This window comes from Podarcis vaucheri (assembly GCF_965113315.1).
Source record: "Podarcis vaucheri genome assembly, chromosome: 17".
In the NCBI taxonomy this organism is placed as follows: domain Eukaryota; kingdom Metazoa; phylum Chordata; class Lepidosauria; order Squamata; family Lacertidae; genus Podarcis; species Podarcis vaucheri.
In genome coordinates this window covers 10,495,894-10,517,091 of record NC_138755.1, presented here as the reverse complement: position 1 = coordinate 10,517,091, position 21,198 = coordinate 10,495,894, and the positions used below count along the sequence as shown (strand labels likewise).

The 21,198-nt window shown below is 45.7% G+C and overlaps 1 protein-coding gene across 1 annotated transcript in view; it reads right to left on the bottom strand.

The window, feature by feature from the left end:
* RAB3D (RAB3D, member RAS oncogene family) overlaps positions 1-10,912 on the bottom strand; it is a 33,171-nt gene extending 22,259 nt beyond the window's left edge. Inside the window, exon 1 of the mRNA XM_082205246.1 lies at positions 10,697-10,912. The gene's annotated coding sequence lies outside the window, so the exon portion shown is untranslated. The remainder of the gene's footprint in view (positions 1-10,696) is intronic.
* Positions 10,913-21,198: the final 10,286 nt, after the last annotated feature.

The following is a 21,198-nucleotide window of genomic DNA, read 5'->3' as shown; positions in this document are numbered from 1 at the left end:
GGTATGATTTTAAAAACAAAATTAGTTTTTGGAGTATCTGTTATAAGAACAATGCACAACTACTGTAGCACCAACTGGGTTCTTGTGGCCCTTTGGTGTGACAGAACCACGCATCATCCTCTTTAAAAACCCAGAGGCATGCTGTTTGATGTGTCCAATTACAAATAAATAGTAAAGAAAAAGAAAAAGAAAACCTTTACAAAATCACACTGCCATCCGATACCTGATAAAATTAAAAACAAAACTCAAATCTCTAAAGGACAGAATTCCAAAGTCAGGAAGCCTCTTGAGGTCTGTGGGCATATAAATGTACATGGCAGTAAATTCCATTGAACTCAATGGACTCTGCTCCTATGTAGATATGTATAGGATTGCAATGCAAGGGCCCTCATGGGACCCAGGTGATATATCTAAAAAGGTATTCCTGGTTAATCCCGGAGAGAAAGTCAGTACAATGCCTAATTTAATACTGGATGCCTCTCAGACTCGTGTTATTTAAAAAATAGTTTTTTTAAAAAAAAAAATGAATGCGTTGCTCTAGTCCTCACCATGCAAACAGTGTCCCTGGGAGCTCACAGGTTGAATGCTGGAAAATGTACAGTATTTAGATGATAATCAGACTACATTATGTCATCTAGGCAAATGCATGAATGACTGCATGATGAGTCTGCATAAAGATGAACCAGGTCCTGCGTGCTCTGCACTTATGACGTTGTTTTATACTAAGTTAGACTAATGTTGGTTCATCATCCAGCTTGGCACTTGCAGTGGCCGTCAGAATCCTGAGGCAGAGGACTTTCTCAGCCCTGCTACCCAAAATGCTCAGGTCAAACTTAGGGCCTTCTCCATGCAAAGAATGGGCTCCGACGTGCAGCTGTGAGTGCACTCAAAATGCTCTATCGTTTAATTAGATTATTTGCAGCCTGCCTTTCAATGAAATGATTCACAAGAAGACCGTGATCTGAGCCTGCAATATTCTAAGAGAGCACAGCTAAAATGATCTTCTGCATCCCCTCAAGACAACACACGATTCAGCCCCTCTCGGCGGTGGCACCTGCCCTGTGGAACGCCCTCCCACCAGATGTCAAAGAGAACAACAGACTTTTAGGAGACATCGGAAGGCAGCCCTGTTTAGGGAAGCTTTTAATGTTTAATAGACTGTTGTATTTTAATATTCTGTTGGAAGCTGCCCAGAGTGGCTGGGGAAACCCAGCCAGATGGGCAGGGTATTATTATTATTATTATTATTATTATTATTATTATTATGAACAGCAGCAGGGCATGTACATGAAATGAGGGAAAGAGGCAGGCAAAGAGAGTCATAGAATCATAGAATTAGAAGGGTCCACAAGAGTCATCTAGTCCAACCCCCTGCAATGCAGAAATCTCAACTAAAACACCCATGACAGATGGCCACCCACCCTCTGCTTAAAAACCTCCAATGAGGGAGAGTCCACCACCTCCCGAGGGAGTCTGTTCCAATGTCAAACAGCTCTTACTGTCAGAAAGTTCTTCCTAATATTTACTCGGAATCTCCTTCCTTGTAATTTGAGGCCATTCATTTGAGTTCTACCCTCCAGAGCAGGAGAAAACAAGCTTGCTCCATCTTCCATGTGGAAGCCCTTTAGATATGTGAAGATGGCCATCACACCATCTCCTCTTTTACAGGCTCAACATACCCAGACCTCCTTCAATCGTTCCACATAAGGCTTGGTTTCCAGACCCTTGATCATCCTGATTGCCCTTGTCTGCACACTTTCCAGCTTGTCAAGAGCCTTCTTAAATTGTGACACCCAGAACTGGACACAGTATTGCAGGTGTGGTCTGACCAAGGCAGAATACAGAGGCACCATTACTTCCCTCGCTCTGGACACAATACATCTGTTGATGCAGTCTAGAATAGCATTACTTTAGCTTATTTTGCCTGTGCATCACACTCAGTGCCAGATTTACGTATAAGCTAAGCAAGCTATAGGTTAGGGCACCACTCTCTTGGGGCCCCCCAAAAAAATTAAAGGAAAAAACTCCTGGATGTACATTTCCAAAATATAAGATAAAAACCAAATAAAATAAAACCTACATACAGTAACAGTGTTTTGTGTTGTGTAGGCTCCTATTCGTTATGTGCAAATGGCTTTAGATACCTATTAGGTCCATAAATTACCATATAGCATGTATTCAACACAAAAAACAGCGACAATTTGTTGTTGACAAAGGGCAGCTGGACATATAAAGGGCCCTATTACCTTCAGTAGCTTAGGGCTTCATCAAACCTAAATCCGTCCCTGATCACACTGTTGACTCATGTTAAGCTTGTGGTCTACTAAGACCCCTTAGATCCTTTCTACATGTACAACTAGTAAGCCAAATGTCCCACATCTGGTTCTTCTTGCCTAAGTGCAGAATGCTGTATTTCTCCCTACTGAAATTCAGTTTGCCACCACACTCCAGCAGCTGTGGGCACCTTCAAATTTATCCTTTCACCTCAAAGTAATTGCATCTTATTTCTACCCCAACGGCAACTTACTGGCTAATTAATTTGGTTTTGTTATGTCCACCTGTTCTCACTACTGTAGAAGTGACAGCTTTGCACCTGTTCCAGTTTCTCAGAGTCTGAATTTGGGTTTAAAAAAACCACATGCAGGCAGGACAGCAAGTTCTGGGGAAGGGTGGGAAAATTATTTGCCTTTTCCTAAGATGCTTCCTGGCTTGTTTGAAGATGTGCCTTGCAGGAAACAAGCTAGGGTCATTTGAGAACTCCTCATCAAGGACCCCCAATAAGGTTAGGCCACCAAATTGCAAGGGACGCGGGTGGCACTGTGGGTTAAACCACAGAGCCTTGGACTTGCCGATCAGAAGGTTGGCTGTTCGAATCCCCGTGACGGGGTGAGCTCCTGTTGCTCGGTCCCTGCTCCTGCCAACCTAGAAGTTCAAAAGCACGTCAAAGTGCAAGTAGATAAATAGGTACCGCTCCAGCGGGAAGGTAAACGGCGTTTCCGTGCACTGCTCTGGTTCGCCAGAAGTGGCTTAGTCATGCTGGCCACATGACCCGGAAGCTGTCTGCGGACCAATGCCGGCTCCCTTGGCCTATAGAGATACGCACCACAACCCCAGAGTCGGTCGCGACTGGACCTAATGGTCAGGGGTCCCTTTTCCTTTACCTACCAACTTGCAACTTCCACTGGTGAATCCAGAGACGCTCATATGATTCTGCAGCAGAGCAGGCACTTGTGGCTTCTTATACACACAGAGCACTAATAGGAAAACGTACTGCCTCTTCTGCCTCCAATCCCAAGTACAAACACTGAACAGCATTCAGAAAAAGATAACCTATGTAAGTGCAGCACCTAAATCAAGTTACAACAGTACTGTACATGCATAGGGCAAGGCTGAGAAGGGCAGGTTTATTTTGTTCTCAGGCTATGTGCAAAGCAATATTGCAAAAAGAGCAGGCAGGATTCATTTCCTGCCTGCTCCTCCATAACAACATGAAGCAATAGGTCTGCTCTCTTCTGAGCACAGAAAGGGAGACCTTGAAATGTGAGCTCTCTGTCAAAATAGGCTAGTCCCTTTTCTAGGAAGCAGAGTATGTACAACCCTCTTTGAGCCAGGGCTGACCTGGACTGTGCCACTCTTGCCACACCTCTTGCTCTCCTGTGCCTTATCCAACAAAGCCTTATCATGGAGAAGCAGTGACAAGCAGAACAAAGCAGATCGGAAGAAGCCCTACGGTTCCCCTCTATTAAGTTGTGAGTGGACAGAGATTTCTCCAAATGGTTCTTTATAGTAAGCTGGAACTGAACTGAACAGCTCAGCCCATAGCTGTCAACTTACAGATTTGAAAATAAGGGACCAGCAGCCTCAAAAATAAGGGATCAGCAGCCAAAATAAGGGATTTTCCGGGCACAGGTATGTTAAACTTCTGAGCCCCTCCGAGCCAAAGGCAGAAAGCCCAGCCAGCAGCCAAATGAAGCCTCAAGCGCAGCAACCCAGCAAAGGGGATGCAGCAAGGAAAACCACCGTCACCTCTCCGCTGGGAAGCGCTGAGCAAAGGTGAGTCCCCAGGCAACGCGGCCTATTTGATTGGCACAAGGCATGCAAGCTCCACCCCCCAGTCGTTCTTAGACTTCTTATTGGGTGAGCAACACAGCCAAGCAACACAGTTGGAGCCTCTTTGCTCCCTGGCCGGCAGGCAGGCAGGGAGGGAGAGGAGCTGCTTCCTTTGAAACCCGGGAAATTTAAGGGACATCATCAATAAGGGACAGCAGCGGGACACAGCGCTAGGATAAGGGACTTTCCCGCCAAATAAGGGACGGTTGACAGCTATGGCTCAGCCGGCCTGCTTTTATAGGCAGCCAGCTGTCAGCATTGTAACAATAACAACCCAGGGTTTCCTACCTAAATTAACTTATGTGGACCTGAGTCAAAACGATATACACAATACCCCTGGTGGCCAGGGTGAGAACTTCAATACATAACACCCTCTTTAGCTGCAAATGAGGCTCAACACATCATCAGGAGAACAGGTGCATTCTGGATTGAGCTGCAGAAACATCGAAATGGTGGCATAATATGAATGGGGGGGGGAAATATTGTGAGAAGGTGAATTTGGTGGGGAAATGGTTTTTGGAAGCAGAAATTATGTGCAGGGATCTGGGAAGGAGATTAAGCAGGAATGCCAGTGGGGCAGAAGAGTTGGAACTGGTTTAAATTGTTCTATAAGCACATAAGAAGATCTCCAGCCAGATGGGTGGGGCATAAATAATAAAATTATTATTAAAAATTATTATCTATCTAATTCAACATTTGGTCCAGGCAGATTGGAATGAATCTGCCCTTCCCTGTTTGTCTCTATCATCTAGTAACTTACAAGTATACTGTACTACAGCTTTGGATATATTATGGGCAACAGAAGGACATGCAGGAACAATACTGGTTGGAGCATCCTCACATTTTTTAGGAACTGCTGACAATGTATAAATCACCATAGGGGTAAGGTAAAGGGACCCCTGACCATTAGGTCCAGTCGTGGCTGAGTCTGGGGTTGCGGCGCTCACCTTGCTTTATTGGCTGAGGGAGCCGATGTACAGCTTCCAGGTCATGTGGCCAGCATGACTAAGCCGCTTCTGGCGAACCAGAGCAGCGCACGGAAACGCCGTTTACCTTCCCACCGGAGCGGTACCTATTTATCTACTTGCACTTTGATGTGCTTTCGAACTGCTAGGTAGGCAGGAGCAGGGACCGAGCAACAGGAGCTCACCCCGTCGCGGGGATTTGAACCGCCAACCTTCTGATCGGCAAGTCCCAGGCTCTGTGGTTTAACCCACAGCGCCACCTGCGTCCCTTCACCATAGGGGAGTGCTACGTAAATAGTAAATCTGCATTTGCAAAGTATCTTGGGAACAGTGCATTTCAAAGAGCTGAACATATATATATTGTGTATGTGTGTGTTGAAATTAATTCTACACATTTCTTTCCCACGCTTCAGCTGTGAATGACTCCCAGAACACCTAACAATCCTTTAAAAATGAAAATCAGAAGCAAAAATGCAAACTTTAAAACAACAGAAACAGATATTAAAACCAGAGCCAAGTAAGATCCAAACTGTTCTCAGTACAACATCTAACAGGTCTTCACCCAGCGCCAAAAGGATAACCAAATTGGTGCACAACGTTCATTTATACAGAGGCCCAGGATGTTGTAAAGGGAGCCTAAGTACAACAATTCAACAAGAAACACAATTAAAAATAATCCTACAGCTATAAAGCTGTATAAACAGTTATAATAATATTAAACACCTGCAACCAAATTAAGCCTTCAGAGTGCATACCTGAGAGAACAAAACTATATGGCCTAAATATGGCCAGCCTCAGGGCCAGGGGGCAGAAATTTATGTAGGTGGCCCTCCTATGAACCTTCAGAGATTTCTCATGGCACAATGAAGGAGTTTCAGACAGGTCTTTCCAACAGATCTCAAAGGGTTATACAGTACAGTGGAACCTTGGTTGTCGAACTTAACCTGTTCCAAGAGTCCGTTCGACTCCAGGGACCGTTCAAAAACCAAGGCGCAGCTTCTGGTTGGCTGCAGGAGCTTCCTGCATTCATTTGGAAACCACGCTGAATGTTTGGCTTCCGAAAAACGTTTGCAAACCGGAACACTCACTTCTGGGTTTGCGGCGTTTGGGAGCCAAAACGGACGAGTACCAAGGCGTATGACAACCAAGGTACGACTGTACTGTCGTTGATACATATTGTCCATTTAGCTCTTCTGAATCCCACAGTCATAGTCTAAAAGCTCTTACTGGTTTGGGTGGCCGACCAAAAATTTGTGGTCACCAAGCCCCTTACCCCAAAGGGTGGGATCTTGTCCCTATTTTTATTTTACATGCCTCTTGATTGTAATAAAACCTCAAGGTGGATTACGAAAGAAAGAAAGAAAGAAAGAAAGAAAGAAAGAAAGAAAGAAAGAAAGGAAAGAAAGAAATTATTGGGGGGGGGGTTTGAAAACAAGTATTTAAAACATCCACAAATAATTAAAATCAAAAACAAGGTAAAACCAGATTAAAACACTGCATTTTGGAGAACAACCCCTTGCATTGCTAGAACTGTGTTGCACATTCGGAGCATGGAAACTCTCGTGATGCCTTTATTCAATCTGATTTTCATTAATTCTGATTAACTGCTCATTTAAAAGAGGTGTGGTCGTGGATTTTAAATTGTTGGTTTTGTGTGAGTGTTTCTGCACACTGCCTGGTGAGGAAACTGGTCCCGACAGGCAGAATAGAAATCTGGAGCCGGAAAGGGAGACAAGGATCGCCCCTTACATTTTGTGCTTCTGAGAAGCTTGCAACATATGCTTCAGGAGTGCAGAAGGAAAGCAAGCCCAGTGCGCTTCCAACTGTGGACTTGCAACTGCAGGGCAATCCCCTGACTGCTTCTCCAGCCCCCAAGGCTGGAAGTCTGAGGTTCATCCCTGCTTGCCGGAAGGAAGCACAACATTTGCCATGATGAGAGGAACTGTGGACCCTTGCCCATAGTCATTAGTGCTAACTGTTTAAGACTGGTTCCCCCAGGACACTGCTTAGCTCCACAGCAGATAATTAAATTGGATTGCCACTGAGCAAAAAACCAGTGGCAAAACCTGAGTGTCAAAAAGTGTCACAGGGCCATGCTGTGAAAAGCAGACCCCCTCCCTCTGCACGGCTGGAGTCTAACCAAAATTCAGGCCTTCCTTATTGCCACAGATAGTTTCCATGGCAGGAAGTAGCTGAAGGCTGCTGTGCACATTTGTCTATGACTGACAATGGAATGCTCCACTGTGCATTAATAATAATAATAATAATAATAATAATAATAATTATTATTATTATTATTATTATTATTATTATTATTATTATTATTATTATTATTTATATCCCGCCCTCCCCAGCCAAAGTTGGGCTCAGAGTGGCTAACAACAGTAAAAATAGCACAGTTTACATAAAATCACAGTCAATTAATTGAAACACATTCTAAAATCAATTCAGAGTCAAATTAATGGCAACCATTGGGCTAGAGTTCTCTGAGGATTACAGAAGGAGAGAGGGGGTCAGACTGTGCCTTAGCCAAAGGCCTGGTGGAACAGCTCTGTCTTGCAGGCCCTGCGGAAAGATGTCAAATCCCCCAGGGCCCTAGTGTCTTGTGACAGAGCGTTCCACCAGATCGGGGCCACGACCGAAAAAGCCCTGGCTCTGGCTGAGGCCAGCCTAACCTCCCTGTGGCCCAGGATCTCCAAGATGTTTTTATTTGAAGACCGTAAGGTCCACCGTGGGACATACCAGGAGAGGCGGTCCCGTAGGTACGAGGGTCCTAGGCCGTATAGGGCTTTAAAGGTTAAAACCAGCACCTTAAACCTGATCCTGTACTCCACTGGGTGCCAGTGCAGCTGGTATAGCACCGGGTGAATGTGATCCCACGGCAAGGACCCTGTAATTTAGAGAGGGGGCAGCGAGATAAATTGAGAGTGTGTACTGTGCAGGTAGCCCAATTTATCAAATGGTTATCAAACGGTAACAGGGCTTAATTTGAACCTGATCACAACGCCAGGAACATGGCAGGCGCAACAAGCCTTTCTAGTAAACAGCCACAACCACTTCTGCCAGCAGATGGGGGAATGCATGACAGAATGCTTCTCCATTTAAAAGCAGAAGGATGCTAAGTTGACCCACCCTGGAAGAATGGCAGATGAAGGTGATGGACTACATGGAACTGGCGGAAATGACTGGCAGAATCCGAGACCAGGGAGAAGAGTCGGTGGAAGAAGATTGGAAGAAATTTAAAGACTATTTACAGAAATATTGCAAAATTAATGAATGTTAGAATGATGTCAGAATGAAGTTAAGTGGTTTAAGCAGCAATGTTTTAAAGGTGTATGAAAAATGGATTATTAACAGGTGAGAACTCAAAGTTATATTATATTAAGTTAAAGGATTAAGATAAAAACAAAGAGGGAAAGAAATTGCTGAATTAACTAACTGAACTGGAATACAAAAAAGGGAGGTGTGAGGAGGTCAGGGAAGCAAGGATATGAATATATGACATGGAAAGATTGATGTGTTTTCTTTTTAAATGTTTTTTATCTTTTTTCTGTATTTTGTATTTCTTTATTTTTATTTTTGTCTTTTCTTCTAATCTTTTTATTAATGTAATTTTTTTCCTTTGAAAACTTAATAAATATCATTAAAAAACAAAACAAAAGCAGAAGGATGCTAAGTTAGAACACCTCCCCCCTCTCGACCAACAGACAGGGTTTGGACATTCAGGGATTTATTTTTATTATGAGTAGTCAAGTTTTCCAAAACCTCACATACTGTCTGAAGTGCTACAGTGCAGATGCAGCTTTAACACCTGGGTAAGAAGGCCTTAGACTTGGACTCAGGTAGCGCTGTGGGTTAAACCACAGAGCCTAGGGCTTGCCAATCAGAAGGTCGGCGGTTTGAATCCCCACAACAGGGTGAGCTCCTGTTGTTCGGTCCCTGCTCCTGCCCACCTAGCAGTTCAAAAGCACATCAAAGTGCAAGTAGATAAATAGGTACCGCTCCGACGGGAAGGTAAACAGCGTTTCCGTGCGCTGCTCTGGTTCGCCAGAAGCGGGTTCGTCATGCTGGCCACATGACCCGGAAGCTGTACACTGGCTCCCTTGGTCAATAAAGCGAGATGAGCACCGCAACCCCAGAGTCGTCCACAACTGGACCTAATGGTCAGGGGTTCCTTTACCTATTAAGAAGGCCTTAGACTTGGGCTTATTTTGTTGGGCTTTAATAAAAGAAATAAACAAATGATTGAATACTTCTCGAATTTGCCATCGTGGCCTTTGTATGTGTGCATGGCAACACTGCTCTCAAGCTGTAGCCAAGCCTTGCCCCTTGTGGTGCCCTCCAGATTATGCCAGGCTACAAAACCTCTCCTCATCATCTCTGAGCTTTGGCCATGCTGGTTGGGGTTGACAACATCTGGAAAGCACCTCAATGAGGAATTTTAAAAAGTCAAATCCCTAAATGTCAATTGCAATATAGGGTAACGAAAAAGATGCATAAACCTAGACCTACATTGGCTTATCTGTGTACCCCACCCAAGCTGTCCTAGCTTTGGGAATGCCCCTTTGAATTACTGAAAGCCAGGAAGAGGCATTCATTTCTGCAGGTGCCCTGCCCACCCCAGCGAGCACTGCCTGGAACTTATATATTTACATGCATATTTAGCTTGCTACTGCCAAGCAAGTTCTGGCCACCTGCCAGGAGCATCAGATGTTCAACTTCCTGAAACCACCTTCCTAGCTATAGGAAGCGGTTGCCAACTAATCACAAGAGGCCAGGCACGTCCTGCTCCTGCGCCTTTCGCGACAGAACTCAGCAGGTGAACCTCTATGCACCATGGGGCTGGATTCGGCAGGTGATAAGCACTGTCACCTGCTGGTCTCCGCACATCCCGGCTGCTGCCAAAAGCACAGAAGAGGCTGGTTTTTTTGTTTTTGTTTTAAAAAGGAGGGGCCAACTCATACCCCCTTCATTTTTGGAGTAAAGCCCACACTGCCTTTGTTTCTTGACTCAGGTGCTGAACTGGAGCCAACATTGTCCAGGGGCAGAATTAATCTCCCTCCTGCATCCTTTCCAAAAAGAGGGGTGGCACGGAAACCTCGCTGGCCAACGCACCCCCAGCTTCAAAATAAAGACAATGCCATTCAGGCACCCGTTCCTGATCTCTTTATCTTTGGTCTCTAAATCGTGCTGCCCAAATATTCCCCACTAACCGCATTATTATTATTATTATTATTATTATTATTATTATTATTATTATGGGAGAAAACCCGCGCGCCCACATAATCGCTAATCCGGAGCTCGCCTCCGCTGCCCAAAAAACCAACGCCTTTTCTCCTCCGGCTGCGCCTGGCGGATTCAGCCCGAAGACTCTCCAAGGAGGCGTTTCTCTCCCGGGCAAGGCGGCTCTCCACCAGCGCGCAGGGAAGGCGGGTAGGTCCAAAGCCGGCTGCGCTATTGCGCGACGCAACCCCCCAAGCCCTGTCTTGGCATCACCTCGCCTTTGGTCTCCCAGGGAGGAGCTGCCTCGCCGCCACCCCTTGCAAAAAACAAACAGCACTCCCAACTCCCCCAGGATGAATGAGCAAGCAAAAATAATCACAACGAAGACGCAAAGTTACCTTTTTAGCTGCGGGGGGCGCGGAGCCTTTTGGGGCTTTTCCTGCCGCAGCTGCTGCTGGAAGTTGCTTCTCCGCCTCCCCAGCCGGATGTCGGAGTCTTTGGAGGCAGCGGCAGCTCCTGGCTTGCGCGCACGAGAGCGGAGCCTCCCTGGCGAAAGGAGGAAGGTGTGCCCGGGCTGCCTTTCCGCTGCAGACCTCAGCAATCGACCTTCCACATCACCCAGCCACTCCCTCTCGGAGCGGGTAAGGAGGGGAGGGCGGCGGCGGCGAGAAGCGCGCAGCCTGCCTGCCTGCCTGCCTGCCTGCTTGCTTTCGTCCGTGCGCCCTCGCCCATGTCTTGGCTTGGCTAATGTTGGGAACATGCGCGCCGCCTGCAAGCAGGAGCCGGGCTGCAGAAAACGCCCAAGGCGAAGCCTGGTCTCAGGGCCGGACCAAGACGTTTTGGCGCCTGAGGCGGAACACAAAACGGAAGAAGCGGGGAAGAAAAATCTACATCAGGAACAAGGGGCGCCCTATAGAGGCGGAGGTAGTTTGCTGAGGAGGAGGCAGATCTGGCCACCAAAAAGAGTATCCGCTTGGTGGCCAGATCTGCTGTCCCTGTGGATCCTGCCACCCGAGGCAGCTGCCTCACCTTGCTGCTAAGGTGGGCCAGCCCTGCCCGCTGTACCTTTGCTTCAGCCAGACCTACCATCCCAGAGGTTCTCCTATCCCCACCTGCACAGAGTGCACCCAATTCACCCGCAAAGAGAGAGAGAGGTTTTATGGTTTCTTATTATTTATTAGATGTGTTAGTCGCTTTATCATGTCCTTACTCTGCTGACCTGGGAGTAAGCGCACTTGAATCCAATAGGGCTTCCTTCTGAGTAGAGATGGCTAGGTCGGCACCATTAGTTACTGCCGCGTCTGGCAAAATCCAGCAGGTGTTTCATATTTTATTTTATTTATACCCCACCTTTTCCTCTAGACAAGGACTTAAGGCGACTTACAGATAAAAATAAGAGCAGCTCAAAACATTGGGGGGAATAGTTAAAAAAAATAAAGTGATAGTATAGATATAGACAGTACTTTTTGGGGGGAGTACGCAGGGGGACAGGGGACGTGGGTGGCGCTGTGGGTAAAACCTCAGCGCCTAGGACTTGCCGATCGCATGGTCGGTGGTTCGAATCCCCGCGGTGGGGTGCGCTCCCGTCGTTCGGTCCCAGCGCCTGCCAACCTAGCAGTTCGAAAGCACCCCCGGGTGCAAGTAGATAAATAGGGACCGCTTACCAGCGGGAAGAAGAAGAAGAAGAGTTTGGATTTGATATCCCGCCTTTCACTCCCCTTCAGGAGTCTCAAAGCGGCTAACATTCTCCTTTCCCTTCCTCCCCCACAACAAACACTCTGTGAGGTGAGTGGGGCTGAGAGACTTCACAGAAGTGTGACTGGCCCAAGGTCACCCAGCAGCTGCATGTGGAGGAGCGGAGACACCAACCCGGTTTCCCAGATTACGTGACTACCGCTCTTAACCACTACACCGGCGTTCCGTGTGCTGCGCTGGCTCGCCAGATGCAGCTTGTCATGCTGGCCACATGACCCGGAAGTGTCTGCGGACAGCGCTGGCTCCTGGCCTATAGAGTGAGATGAGCGTACAACCCTAGAGTCTGGCAAGACTGGCCCGTACGGGCGGGGATACCTTTACCTTTACCTTTACTTACGCAGGGGGTACGCATCCCCCTAAACATTTTGTGAATCTTTGTACTTTTGTCCATTTACTGTATTTATTTTTCCCAATTTGAACTATCAAATGGTGGTTTTCTTGAGTCAAAATGAGAGTAGCCCTAAACATTTTTTTAGAAGAAAAAAAACGCTGGAGATAGATGATAGATAGATAGATATCGATAAATAGATTCAGATAAATAGGTATTGCAAATAACTACAATAAAACAGAATGGCACTAGCCCTTGCATTAAATGCATTCAGTTCCCCAAAGCCTGTTGGAACCAGTTCAAAGTTCAAAGGTGAACGTATCCAGAATTTGCAGGCTTTTTCTCTGCCTGCTTTATTCCCATCCCATTTCGTTCCAAACCCTGCTCTTCCCCCCTTGGAAGTTCTGGCCATGTTCAAGGCGTTAGGCCACTACCAGGACCTACAGTGCAGAATGAGAAATGGGTTTGCATCCAGACCAGGGAAGGGGAGCCTGTGGCCTCTGTTTCCCATCAGTCCCAGCTAACGTTGGTTGGAGGTGATGTCAGTTGTGATCCAATAACCCTTGGAGGGTGCCCCCCCATCCAATGTAGGGTGCATACGGAGGGGCTGGCTTTATCTGGACCTTTCTTGCAGTTGGGCTGGCATTGTGATGGATTTGGGCCTCCTCTGAAACGATGCTTCCTGTTTTAAGGAAACCTATGATTTTCATACAAGTAACTCTTGAGGCTTCAAGGAAAGGGTAGAGGCTTTGAGATCGGCTTGTTGGCGGCGGTGGTGGGGTGTCTCTTGTCCTGACCCCCTCCCCCAATTTGGTGTTTTTGCCACTCATTGGGAAAGAAGAGCATTTCTCCAATGAGATGGGAAACTAAGGAGCCCTGCCTTTAAAGACCAAACTTTGCCATGGGATAAAGATGTGATGTTTTGTGGCCCTTTCTCCAGCTGTCTAGCACCATGAAATTTCAGAGTCTACAGGTGACCAATGCCAAGTTATTTTCAGCCCATAATAATAATAATTTATTATTTATACCACGCCCATCTGGCTGGGTTTCCCCAGCCACTCTGGGTAGCACCCAGCAGAACATTAAAAACACGATAAAACATCAGACATTAAAAACTTCCTTAAACAGGGCTGCCTTCAGATGTCTTCTAAAAATCAGAGAGTTGTTTATTTCCTTGATATCCGATGGGAGGGTGTTCCACAGGGCAGGTGCCACCACCAAGAAGGCCCTCTGCCTGGTTCCCTGTAACCTCACTTTTCACAGTGAGGGAACTGCCAGAAGGCCCTTGGAGCTGGACCTCACCATCAAGGCTGAATGATGGGGGTGGAGATGCTCCTTCAGGTATACTGGGCTGAGGCTGTTTAGGGCTTTAAAGGTCAGCACTGTGGGTTAAACCAAGCTTGGGCTTGCCGATCAGAAAGTCGGCAGTTTGAATCCCTGTGACAGGGTGAGCTCCCGTTGCTCGGTCCCTGCTCCTGCCAACCTAGCAGTTCGAAAGCACGTCAAAGTGCAAGTAGATAAATAGGTACTGCTCCGGCGGGAAGGTAAACGGCGCTTCTGTGCGCTGCTCTGGTTCGCCAGAAGTGGCTTGGTCCTGCTGGCCACATGACCTGGAAGCTGTAGGCCGGCTCCCTTGGCCAATAAAGCAAGATGAGCACCGCAACCCCAGAGTCGGCCACGACTGGGCCTAATGGTCAGGGGTCCCTTTACCTTTAGCAACACTTTGAATTGTGCTTGGAAACCACTGCTCCTTGTATCCACTGCTCGGCCCTAAATAGGTCTCAGATCAGCCAGTGTCCAGATTGTGAAGACTGCCTGGCTTGCTAACTGACTTGCTGCTCTTCTGCCTATAGCAGCCACTTCTTTTGCAGAAATCAGCAGGTGCTCTTCGCAATCTAGTGGTCAATGTTGTCTCTTGCTGTACTTTGCCATTAAACGCACAGGCGCAGAGGCTGGTCAAGGGCAAGTTGATAACTTCAGTCGCCAGCTTCTGAAAGAAGAGTAAAATGAGATAGGGGGCATTTGAGGGGGGCAGAGAGAACCAGAGCAGCAGAGAACCTGAAGATTTGAGGAAGGCTGACTAGGCTTTCATTAACTAAGCAAATATTTGTTTGCAGGTCTGTAGCAATTTTCGGAAGAAACCGGATGCAGCTGTATAGCACCACCTAGTGATGCTTAGAGTGGAAATCATACCGATTTCGAAGTGGAAAACACTTCCCTGTTGCTGAAGTGCCCCCCCCCCATTTGATGTTAACATTTTTATATACTAAAAATATTTTAACAATGTCCTCCCTCCAACAAAAATAAAAAAATTCCTTCCAGTAGCACCTTAAAGACCAACTAAGTTAGTTCTTGGTATGAGCTTTCGTGTGCATGCACACTTCTTCAGATACACTGTGTAAGGAAGGAATGAATTTTTTTTTATTTTTACTATGGCAGACCAACACAGCTACCTATCTGTAACTCCCTCCAACAAGTTAGGGGCTGCAGGTCTTCTGTGCACTCAGCACCAGAGATGTGGAAGAAGTGGCAGTTTGAGTATTGTTGCTTTTTTTTGTAAAGCCAAAATTGGGGAATTTTGTAGAGTGTTCCTTTCCAATCTATGGCTGATAGGCTCCTCAGGTCTCTGCTCTTTGCTGCTGCTGCTGCTGCATCCCTGAGCTCTTCCTGCTTGGTCCCAGTTTCCTCCAGCTCTCAGTCCTCTCATCCATCCAACTTCATTTCTTCCTTTTCGATTTACAGTCTTGCTTTTTCCTTCCCTGTCTTCTTAACCTCCAATTTTAGCTTTACTCTTTCAACAAATTCTGCTTGCACCTCATACCCAGGAGTAGCTCTTGAGTCATGAGGGCTGAGTTGCCATTGGGTTTTAGATAATATCCCTTCCTTTTCTACCGTAAGTGGATCTTGGATACAGAATAAACTACATTTGCTGTGCATTAATGCTCCCCCTGGTATCTCTTGTGGCTCATTCTGCACTAATTGGGTTCTTTAAAGCTCAGCTGCCACTGCTGACAGTCAAATATGACGCATCTTGAAATTTGAGCACCCCTCTTTTTATATAGGGTTTTGTGGTTTCTGATTAAGAATTCTCCCAATTTGGCAGGCCTCTTTCCTGATTCATGAATTCTTTAAACAGCAGAACCCTTGCTAGTATTACTCTTTAGACCCTGTTAGGGGAACAGGTGGCGCTCTGGTCTAAAACACGGAGCCTCTTGGGTTTGCTGATTGGAAGGTCGGTTTGAATCCATGCTGTGGGTTGAGCTCCCGTTGCTCTGTCCCAGCTCCTGCCAACCTAGCAGTTCGAAAGCACGCCAGTGCAAGTAGATAAATAGGCACCACTGTGGCGGGAAGGTAAACAGTGTTACTGTGCACTCTGGCACTCGTCACAGGGTCCCGTTGCACCAGAAGCGGTTTAGTCATGCTGGCCACATGACCTGGAAAGCTGTTTGCGGGATCCCCTGGCCCGAAAAGCGAGATGAGCACCACAACCCCATAGTTGCCTTTGACTGGACTTAACCGTCCAGGGGTGCTTTATCTTACCTTTACCTTTTTTAGACCCTGCCTAAGGAGGTTAGGAAGTCTTAATCTCTGCTAAGGTTTTGCACTGGTTGTGCAGATTGTTAGATTTCAGATTGCACTTTAATTGATTGGGTGGTTTGTTCAGTTAATTATAATCTTTTTTTAAAAATTATTATTTTTATTTTGTTATTTGCTTTGGGCCTTTGCGAAGAAATGTTGATAAATGAAAAAGATGCAGCATGTTCAAGGAACCATTGCCCGTGGTCAGGGAGGGGGATATTGTGACATTCATTCCTTACATCAGAAATTGCAGCCAGTTCAGTGCTCAGGAGATTTGCACAGTCATATCCGATGGAAGAATTATGCTAACCAGTGAATGTATTAATTTTTGGTGCAGTGTTCCAGGAATAAGATGTGATGCGCAGACTTCACCTTGCAACATCATCACAGTAGGAAAAGTGTGTGGCCTCTGTGCAGCAAATGGAACACAAAGTGTGCACTGGGCTCTGATCATGACAAAAGATGGTAACCATTCGATCTTATGCATCACTGGGAAGATCTGAGTTCAAATCTTTGCTGGCTCAAGAAGCTTCCTGGCTATAGCTTATCGCTGCTCTTGAGTTATCTGAGGGCCCTCTTCACACGTGACATATTTCCTGCCACAGAAGCCGGAAAGAAAGCATCTACAACATGTGACACTTATACTGTAAAGCTGCTGCAGGCTTTGGCTTGCCTACTTGAGCAAATTCAGCAAAACAGTCACTCAAAAGCCGGCTCTATCATAAGAGGTTGCACACAGAAGACTGGGTAATGCAGGCCTGTCACTGCATTAATAGAGAAATGACTGATAGAAATGACTTGAAAAGACATTTCTGGCCTCTTATGAACAAGGTGTATTCATTTACAGTTTAATATAGATTTGTCCCTATATTAGATCTATTTGGAGATGATAATATATACCGTATTTTTCACTCCATAAGATGCACTTTTTTCCTCCTAAAAAGTAAGGGGAAATGTCTGTGCGTCTTATGGAGTGAATACCTACAGGTGGCGGGGGGATCTGCTGCAGTCGTGAGCAGAGGATCCATGGTTCCCCTTCCTTCCCTGCTCCGTGTCTCGCTTTGAAGCAGCAAAGCGGGAGAGGAGCCGCTTACACAGGTGTAAGTGGCTCCTGTCCAGTTTGGCTGCTTTAAAGCGAGTGTGTTTTTTCCTTCCCTCCCCTTAAACTCCTCTCCTGGATTGTTAGTCGCCTCCTTCTCCACACACCCCACGCGTGCTCCTTGTCCCTTCAGTGTTTTTCCTTCCCTCCCCACTTAAAACATGGTTACAAAGGACAGATCCACATGGATCCTCAGGATTTTTGCATTGGGTCACCCCAAGTTTACTATCCGATCACATAGCATGTCCATGGGTACAGCCTGCACCAAAAAAACACGCATCCACTGTTGCCTGGGGTCGCAATGGTGCAAAAACGTGGTTACAAAGCACGGATCCACATGGATCCTCAGGATTTTTGCATTGGCGTACCCCAAACTCACTGTCAAATCACATGTCTGTGGCCACAGCATGAACCACAAAAATCATACATTCACTGTTTCGTTCAGAATATTTTTTCCTTGTTTTCCTCCTCTAAAAGCTATGTGTGTCTTATACAGTGGTGCCCCGCAAGACGAATGCCTCGCAAGACGAAAAACTCGTTTTGAAGACTTTGGTGATTTTTGAAGCTTTTCCAAAACTTTCCCGACACCGTGCTTCGCAAGACGAAAAATTCACTAGACGAAAAAACTCGCGGAACGAATTAATTTTGTCTTGCGAGGCACCACTGTAGTCTTATGGAGCGAAAAATGTGGTACATTTCAACCAGCTTACAATGTTGATAGGGTTTTCTATTGCATTGTCCTCTGTGTTATCACACAACTCAGTGAATTTGTGTGTGCCAGACTCCAATACATTCTTGGATCCAGTAAGTGTCAGAATTTAATCAAGGCTCGGGGTGTTTAACTGGGTACCAGCCACTTAATCCCTGGACGCAGCAAACAAAAATTTCAGTGCAGACTGAAAGTACTCAAATTGGCATAGGGGAAAAAATTCAACTCTGACGTTTGCTGGAAAACCCGCATCACTGCATACATCCCAATATTTTTCATATTTAGAAACTTGACCTACAAATGATGGGCAAATGTTTTATTGAAAACTTTATTAGTATGAATTCACTTTTGATAGTGTGCAAACAATCATCTGCTTTGTATAGTGATAAAACACAGCAAACAATGCATAGAGGAATGGGTTAAATGAATCCCTTTGCTCCATAGCAAAAAATGATTTCCTAATTCAGGGCAGTGGGGACAGGGACCACCAACAATCACAGAATAGTGCCAAGGCAAGCACACTCATTGGTACTGCACACTTTCACACAAAAGAAAGAGGAACACTTCTCTGTGTTTTCCATGTTGTAAATTACTTGTTTGCTTGTTATCTACTGTTTCCTCATTGGGAGCTAATGGTTAGGAAATGGATCTCTCCTTCAAAGCCTCTCATGGGACTCCTCCAGGCAACATGTTTCATCAGCATTCATCCTGATTTGCTTGTACAAAGCTTACGTGGTGTCTAGACTATGTCTGGGCCTTTACTGAGCACCTGTTCTGATTTGTTTAAAGGGTGGTTTTATGACAATGAGCATTCCTTCTAATTTGCTTACGGGGTATTTACTGTAAATGCCTTCCCATAAGTCATTAGTTCTCTCCCCACCCCCGTTTTCATCCCATGCACCTCTTAGCTTGGGGGTGTACACCTCCAATTCCTTATTCTTTTCTGCATATTTTGGCTACGATTTGTGTGAGCAAACAGCCCTAACAGTGTGTCTCACCCAATAAAAGCGCCGAGTCAGGTGTAATTCGTTGGCATCTCGTAAAGGGTGCTCTCCTAGAGGTACGGATGTAAGATTTGGCATGGCCCCAAGTGTATTGTGGGGTTCACACCCCCAGTTCCCTATTTGCTGTTATCGTTCAAGATCGCCATGTGTTTTTGAGCAAAGCACAAATACAACAGGTTTTTTTATTAATAATTTTATTGTTTATTTAACATAATTGTTACAAAATTTAAGCAAAATATTACAAATACATACATATATATTTCTAATAAGCACATATATATGAAAGGGGGGGGAATTCTTCCAAATTTATTCTACAAATATCTCAATATGAAAATAGTAATAAAATTTCATTGATTGACTTCCATCGCTTACACTGTACTTCCTATATACATTTTAAGCAAGATTGTATCTGTTATTCCGTATTTTTCGCAATCTCTCACAAATATTCTAATCAATAAGTTTTCTAAATCTCTCATAAATCTATTCTAAACATAACCAATACCTTACATTAATCCTTGTCTACACAGATAATCATTTAAGCATTTCCATTGTTTCCATTGTTTCTGGATTATATTTTTTTGGTTTTTGTCTTATCAAATCAGTCAACCTTGCTAATTCCAAGTATTTGCATAATTTATTCAACCATTCTTCTTTGGTTGGAATATAATTTCCTTTCCAGTTATACAGTTTTGATTTGAGAAAAGTTTTGTGGATCTATCTCAGTGGACTGCCCCCTGTTCATGGAGATATGATATGGGATAGACCAAAGGTTATTCTGGGGTTGAGGGAGATAAATCTTTTTTTTTTTTTGAAGTTTTCTAATTGAGTTGTGTGTCATGCAAAGAAAAAACATGGAACCAGTCACCAGCTGTTTTCAGAGAAACAGGAAATTGTGCCCAGCAGTTGTGATGAATGTGCTGCTATGTCTGTGATCGTCCCCACTGCGTTCCATCCATCTCAGATCATCCCCAGGGAAGCAACCGGGAATTTAGCTTTTGCAGCTTCCTCTTACACAGCGCTAAAGTGCTGCAATCTTTCTTCTTCAGAACTGTCTTCTGTTCAAGGGAACTTACTGGTAGCTGGAGCATAGCTATAGCTACGGGGAGTGGGGGGGGGTTTGGCAGGTTTTTAGCCCTGGTCAAAGCCTGAAGAGAGCGCCATCGAGGCTCCTGGCGTGTGTGTGTGTGTTTGTACACAAATGCACATGAGGGGGCCAAACTGGGTCTGTGACCCAGTTTCTGTTTTTTCTTTATTAAATTTTTTATTAACAATTTCAACATAACAAATTATCAAAACAAATCATCTTCATTATTTCCCCCCTTTCCCCCCTCCTCCCTCCCTTCCCCCAAGACTTCCCTCAGCTCCTCTCTCTGATTTCTCAACTCATGTTATTCTCTGCATACTGTAAAATTGTACATATCTGTAATGTGTATGGGTTGCTCGTGCGTAAGTTGCCGCCTCTCCAGGCTTTGTTGCCTTGCTAAACCTTTCAGTCTGGACAGCCCTTCACTTCGTGGCTGCCTCAGTCGCTAGCAGAATCCGTCAGTGGGCGTTTCTTAAACCTTTTCCAGCATAAAAGCTGTTTGACGCCAAGTCTTCTCCTACTCTCCCTGCATGGAAGTCTTCTGCGCAGGGTGGGCGTGGGTAGCGGAGGACCCGTGCTCTCCCCACTGGTGTCCGGTGAAGAGTCCTGGAGCCCTCTCGTCGATTTCCCCCATCAGCCCCTCTATATCCCTGGTGTTGCGCTGATTTGCTTCCCCATCTGCGGAGCTGCCTCTCTCCCTGCTGGGCCCTTCTCCAGCATCATTTGAGAGCCTTCCCTCCGCCTCTGGCTCCGATGTCAGTTCCCTGACAATATCCTTTTATTATCTGTCTACTATATTAACCCTCAATAAATTTGTGTATGTTTATTCAAAACCTGCCAAGGAGTCCAGTTCATTTTGCTGTCTTTTTAAACAATTTGTAAAAAGTTCCCATTCTTCTTTAAAGTCACAGTTGTCCTTATCTCGCAGTTTGTATGTCAGTTTCTCCAGTTCTGCATAGTTCATCAATTTCTCTTGCCACTGTTCTTCTGTCGGGGTTTTCTCATTCTTCCATCCTTGTGCCATCAAGACTCTTCCGTCTCTTTCTCCTCTTCCTGCCCAGGGGCGAAACTGGGCAAGAAATGAAGCCCAGTTTCGCCCCTGGGCTGGAAGAGGAGAAAGAGAGGGAAGATGGATTGTTGGTGTGCCTTGCAGTGGCAGGCTCTCCCATGCAAACTTGCCTCTGCAGCAAGTACTGTATTTTTTGTTCTATAAGACTCACTTTTCCCCTCCTAAAAAGTAAGGGGAAATGTGTGTGCAACTTATGGAGTGAATGCAAGCTGCGCAGCTATCCCAGAAGCCAGAACAGCAAGAGGGATTGCTGCTTTCTCTGTGCAGCGATCC